The following is a 6,764-nucleotide window of genomic DNA, read 5'->3' on the forward strand; positions in this document are numbered from 1 at the left end:
TTTCTTTTGACAATCATGAAAATTGCATGACATGGCAAAAGCTGTTCATGCACAATAATTCCAAGTTACATTTTCTTGATCGTGGTATGGAGCGCAATGACACTGCTGCGAGCTGAAAAGCAAAAGGAGAAGCCGATATTTGTAAATGGATGTTTCACACTGCTGCAACCAAACCATTTCTGCCATGGTACGTCCATAGTCTGTTTCAGGCTAGGGTTGACAGGAATCAGAGGCGCCATCCTTCAAGGGAGAATGGGGGCCAACATTGCACACTTGATGTCAGGACATCGGGAGACATCAGGACATCAAACACAGCGGCAGCATGGCTTCAATGGCCGGCATCGGCGCCTCCTCCTGCTGCCACCACTGGTCAGGGTTTCCCCACTCCTTCCTCTCTGCAGGAGGAGGAGGAGGAGGAGGAGGAGGAGGAGGAGGAGGAGGAGGAGGAGGAGGAGCTGGCCACTGAAGCCATATCATTCCTGGCTCCATGGTTGGCCTCATCCACCCAGACAATACAGGCAAAACAACAAAACCAAGAAGCTAAAAACAGAATAGAACACAACTCCGCATATTATGTACTCCTGGGCAAATAGGAAGAACTTCACCTGTGGTTGAAAACCTAGTAATGTCAGTGCTAAGCAAGCCTTCCTTAGGGTGAGCATTCAGGTGTTGGGGTGCCACCACAGAAAAGGCCCTCTCCTTTATAAATCATGCCTCGACTTACAAAGGAACTTAGAGCAGGACCTCTCCAGAAGTAAGAAGATCCAAAGCTATGTGGCCGCCTCTAATATGTCTTTCTTTTTGTTTTTGCATTCAGTTTCAGAGCATGGGGTGCCACAAGCTTCTCACCATAGGGACAATAGGTGTAGGGGCATCTTGAAGGTATCCGGAAACCATGGGGCTGTGAGTTTCTGGAATGAGGGGCTTCTGACAGGCACTTTGTAGGGAAATTTGAAAGCAAAGACCTGCCAGTTTATACCATGGGTTGGTTCTACACGTAGGTTGTTTAACCCTGCCAAGCAATTGCTTTTAAACAATCAGCCTGAAGTGTAATTTAAATGGTTTCACATTCCACCTCCCCAAAATCCTTCTCTAATCCAGAGGCCAGTGGCGTAGCGTGGGGGGTGCAGGAGGGGCCGGCCGCACCGGGCGCAACATCGGGGTTAGGGCAAATCCACAGGTTAGGGGGCGCAAATCCACGGGTTAGGGGGCGCAAATTACTTGCCTTGCCCCGGGTGCTGACAACCCACGCTACGCCACTGCCAGAGGCACATCCCATGAAGCAAAAGTCCCCTGTGGTGTTAATTAGCAGCTTCTTCCTTGCAGCTTTTGCTCTTACTGACAAAGAGTCTCTTAACTGTCCTTTCAGTAGTCTCTGAATTGCCCTCTAATATAATTTCCTGTACCCACAATTTAATAATCGGCTGAAGTTACTGGCTTTTGTTATTGGTTGTTTTACTTTTTTTATTGCAAAATAACGATCTCCCACTACAAAGGAAAGAAGAGAAATAATAATGAGGGGAAACAAATAATTAAAGCCTTCTCTTCCCAGAAAGAAGAACTGAATTTCAAGCGCAAGTGAGGCTATTTGAGAACAACCAAGAGGCTATTCATGAGTAATGCTGCTATTGCACCTGACAAAAACCAACCCAAGTGAAAGAAGCTGCAAGGAGGAAGCTTTTAATTAAAGATGCAGTAACCCGGAATAAATTTAATAACTTTTTGTTAGTCCACAATGGACAATTGGCAGTTATATATTAAACGTTATTTTAAAACGAGAGCCAGTGTGGTGTAGTGGTTAAGAGCGGTAGTCTGCTAATCTGGGGAACCGGGTTCGCGTCTCCGCTCCTCCACTTGCAGTTGCTGGGTGACCTTGGGCCAGTCACGCTTCCTTGAAGTCTCTCAGCCCCACTCACCTCACAGAGTGTTTGTTGTGGGGGAGGAAGGGAAAGGAGAATGTTAGCCGCTTTGAGACTCCTTAAAGGGAGTGAAAGGCGGGATATCAAATCCAAACTCTTCTTCTTCTTCTTCTAAAACAAAAAAACCCACAGATCTGGTTTGAACATTGGTTAATGCAGAAAGAACCATAAAGCAACAAGTTTACTGAACAAACGATGGCAATTCCAACCAAGATGGTGAGTATGAAAACAACCCCCCACTTTTTACAACATTTTGCCCTTGTACTGGCAAATTCATATATTTGTTCAATGTAACTATTCTACACATGTCATTGTTGTGGCAGAAATACAAAAGTGCACAATTTAAAGAAAACCCCACAGAAGTCCTTATGTTACTATTTTTTAAAAAAAATAAACAATTGACATGACAAGTGCTCCAATCTACCTGTTAATAGTTCATGTGTCAAAGGGAACAATACTCTCAAAATGTATCAACATCATATTTGTATATTGGATATTTTTAGATCCAAGTGTAAAGAGTAAGCTATTTCTTGATATTAGCCTTTGTACTGTATGGTACTACTTTGTCATGCATTGATCTTCAGAAATAAAACAGCCTTGGGTTTTATTTTGTTGGCTGATTGTATTCCTGCAGCTTAATTATATTCTGGGCTGATTTGTCTCCACACAAACACGCGCGCCACTAATAGCGTTAGTAAAGAATACAGAACAAACAAGAGCAAGGAGATACATTACTCCATCATCCCTTCTCCAAAACACTGTGATTGGAGTCTCCTGGGGAAACTATTCCCTCTGATTAGAAACTAGACCTTTCCATCACGAAAACAGAGCTTTCCGTCCATCCTACTGTGGTGTTTTTCTTATATGGCAAACAAGAATTCACTTTTGGAAGACGTGCCTTATGGGGTGTTTCTTCCATAGCTGTCAACTTACAGATTTGAAAATAAGGGACCAGCAGCCTCGAAAATAAGGGATCAGCAGCCAAAATAAGGGATTTTGCTTAGTTTATACATAAATCCGGCACTGATGGAGCCATGCTGCTTTTGCTGCGACTGACTGGGTTTTGCAGGGGTTTGGACTAGATGATCCTAAGGGTCTACAACTCCAACCAAAGAAGAGTGGCAGACAAAACTGATGAACGACGTCGAGATGGCAAAGCTTACAGGCAGAAGTAGAAACCAGGAAGAGGACCTCTTTAATAAAGAATGGGGAAAGTTGATAATTTAGTTGAAAAGCTATTGTAAAGAGTTACATACATTGGTAGGATTGACAGAAAACTTGTAGTAAAAATTTGAACTATGGATGGACAAATGATTTATAAACATAGAGTTATGAAAGGGATGCAGAGGGGGAAATCACTACATTAAGATAGTGCACTGGTTGGAGGGTATGCTAAGCAGCACGTCGGGGCTGCCGTCGTCCTGGCGCGAGGAGTTCCATCGGCCCTTCCCTGCCCAAGAGAGAGGGAGGGGGAGAGAGAGAGAGAGAGACTCTCGCCCACACCGCCCACGAGCCCGGCATGAGGCAGTTGCAGTGCCGCCGCGTCCGCTGAAGCGCCGCCATTCTGCATCCCTCCCCATCCCCTCCTCTTCCTCCTCCCTCAGGCCGCCTCCTCAGCCACCGCCACCACTGCCGCCTCCGGCTTCCCCTGGCAGCGGGGTGGAAGTCTCGCAAGAGAGGGCTGACTGCCCACCCGCCACCACCCGTCTCGTCACGACGCGCCCCTGAGGGGGGAAAGGGAGAGACGGAGACGCGGCAGCTCGTGCGTGCGCGCTCTCTCGCTCTCTCTAGGCGGAGGACCCCAAGCCGCTGCTTCCCTCCCGAGCCGGGCGAGCATGAAACCTGGGAAATTTAAAGGACATCATCAATCCGGGACAGCAGCGGGAAACGGCGCTGGGATAAGGGAGTTTCCCGCCAAATAAGGGACGGTTGACAGCTATGGTTTCTTCAATGTCCAAATCTCCAAACATCCAGAATCCTGTTAGAGGTCCATGCTTTGGTTCAGAAGGCTTCAGAAAAACCCTGTCCCTGTTTAGACAGGCCCCAAATCTGTCTGAAATGACCAGCTTCAGCTTGGAATTTGTCCAAACCTGATGCACATTTTTAATTTCATGATCACACTGCCTCTATACCAAGTACAAAAGATAATTTCTAAATCAGGCCCAAGTGATTTTAGCCCTGACAATTTGTCAAACATAAACATATTTATTAACTATTAACCAGGGTTATTTTCTTTCTGATGTAGATGGATGGACAGGCAGATATGCTACTTGGATAAAAATAAATCCTTTGCCACTATGAAGCTTTCAGTGCTAGACGAATTAACTTTCCAAATCCCAGTTAAAGATTTACAGTCGCTGAGCAGTGAAGAGAGAGGGCAGGAGAAATCTGTAGATGATTTATCATCTGGGGGGGGGGGAGGTGGGGGGGAGGTGAACTTGTTTTTTGCAATGGCAAGAATTATTAACAAATGTAATAATTTATTAGGCGAATCCATTCTTCCTACTTTTCCACCAGATCTATTGAGCTGTAAATGTTCAGAATAGGTAGGAAGATATGCACCATGAGCTCTGCAAATGGTTTTCTTTAAAATAGCAACCCAAGAACAAAACATTTCTGTTCCATGAGCAAAAATAACATAAATTGAATTTTTGCTCTTATATGTCTAGGCTAGCACATTGTCCGATCAGAGAAAAACGGGTTGTTCTGTGATTATTTTAAAATGACAATTCAGAGAAAATTGAAATATGTCCAGTACTTGACTATCAATACTAAGCTTAATTATATCTTTTTTGATTCAAATAACATACTGGATAGGTCTGCCCCAACATTATCATGCAATCATGTCGCAATTATAGATATTCCCAGTTCTATTATAAGCTGATGTAATAGATACTCATTCCTCGGAGCACTATCTGAACTTACAGTAGCTGGAAGAGATTATACAAAACTGGTTAAAGAGAATAAAACACTCTCATCTGAAAGCTGTATGGAAAGAATTTTCCACTAAATTGCAAGAAATGGTTATAGGGCTTTTAAAATTTTTGTCTTATTATTTATTTATTAAGCACTTTTATTACCAGCCCCAGGACAGGCTACATCACAATAAAGCAGTAAAATACAAAATACAGATGTTAAAGGGTTAAAACAACAATCAACAAACAATATCATTTGCAGGAAATGAACAACAATTACACATTCCCAAAAGCCTAGCTGAAACTTTTCCATATTTTCTGAAAATCCCCAAAGCTGGGACTAGGTGCACATGAATTCCAAAATTTGGGTGCCACCACCGAAAAGGACCTGCATGCCATCACTCCCCAGTCCTCGGAGGACAGCAACGTCACCAGCAAGGCCTCCCCTGCTGATCTTAAATCCCAGACTAGTCTATAAAAGATCAGGTGCTCTTTCAGGTATTTGTGACTCAGCTGAATCCAGTGTACAGGTCCAGCTTGTTGCTTTCTGCTTTCCTATATCTCTAGTTTTCTCTAGTTTCGTGTGTTTTGCAAGAAGTGGGGCTGTCCATGATGTTGTCTGTGAAACAATGAAGAGCCCTGGGTAGTTATTTGTTAGAGCACAGCAGCAGAGGGTTGGTGTTTTTTTAAGCTTTGTTGAAGTTTTTTTTTAAAAAAATAATAATAATCCTGCCTTGCTTTACTTTAAGAACCACAATAATAGCAGACGGGGAGGACCAGAACTCTCCAGAAACCCACACAGTATTCTAGACAGCTTCACATGATATCGCCTCACCTGTGAGGCCTATTAGAGCAGGCATAGGCAAACTCAGCCCTCCAGATGTTTTGGGACGACAACTCCCATCATCCCTGACCACTGGTCCTATTAGCTAGGGATGATGGGAGTTGTAGTCCCAAAACATCTGGAGGGCCGAATTTGCCTATGCCTGTATTAGAGGATGCAAAAAGCACCAGAAAGGAGAGGCCTATGTGGAACTGCAGCATTTTAAAAAATGTGCGAGAAAGAATACAAACCACTTTGCCACCTCTGGCTCATTTTAAGGTAAGAAAGAGCAAGAGGCAAACTCCTGCTCCCTCCTACACAGACACAGGATCCATTTGTCTGCAGTTTGGAAAGCATAGTCAACTCTGGAGTGAAGTGGCATTTCGTGCCTGCAAATTTCATCCATTTTGGCCATAAAGGACAAAATTTTAGCCATTTCTGGATTCCCCATTACACTGAATGAGGACCACTAAGCAGATCAAAGCAAACAGAGCACAGAATGACTCAAACATTCTTTTTAATAATATTTTTTTTAAAAAAATGCACAGATATGAATCCTGGGGCCTGTGCACACTCCTGATAAATGCATATTAGATACTTAAATTTTATCTTGCCGTTGTATGACATGTGAAATTTGTGTGCATAAATGTGTAATAGCGATTGATGTCTTTTACATTTGAATCAATCATTTTGGAATTTTATTGCACTTATGTTGTGCATTTCCTTGCTTATGATTTCTTCCTGTCTCTCATAGTATCTTAGCAACTGGCGACAGAAAATGTGGGGAGCGCTTGCATTTGGCATTCTGCATCTGTTTGTTTTTTGTTATTTACTGGTGGTCTTCCCCCACTCTCACTGTTATGCAAAAAAGGCAAACAGCTAAATTACCAATTTATTGCAATTTTGAAATTGCGTCCAATGCTCCATAAAAGCAAGAATAACTGTGTGACTTGTACAAATCTTATGACTTCACAAAATGAGAGATAAATGATGGGTTAAACCACAGAGCCTAGGACTTGCTGATCAGAAGGTTGGCAGTTTGAATCCCCGAGACGGGGTGAGCTCCTGTTACTCTGTCCCTGCTCCTGCCAACCTAGCAGTTTGAAA

The 6,764-nt window shown here is 43.4% G+C and overlaps 1 long non-coding RNA gene across 1 annotated transcript; it reads left to right on the forward strand.

Annotated features, from left to right (window-relative positions):
• The first annotated feature begins 429 nt into the window (after nucleotides 1-429).
• LOC144327862 (uncharacterized) lies at nucleotides 430-2,526 on the forward strand. Its single transcript, XR_013393029.1, has 2 exons — nucleotides 430-1,103; nucleotides 1,269-2,526. It is a non-coding gene; the product is annotated as an uncharacterized LOC144327862 (long non-coding RNA).
• The last annotated feature ends 4,238 nt before the right edge of the window (nucleotides 2,527-6,764 follow it).

This window comes from Podarcis muralis, chromosome 5, assembly GCF_964188315.1.
Source record: "Podarcis muralis chromosome 5, rPodMur119.hap1.1, whole genome shotgun sequence".
Lineage (NCBI taxonomy): Eukaryota > Metazoa > Chordata > Lepidosauria > Squamata > Lacertidae > Podarcis > Podarcis muralis.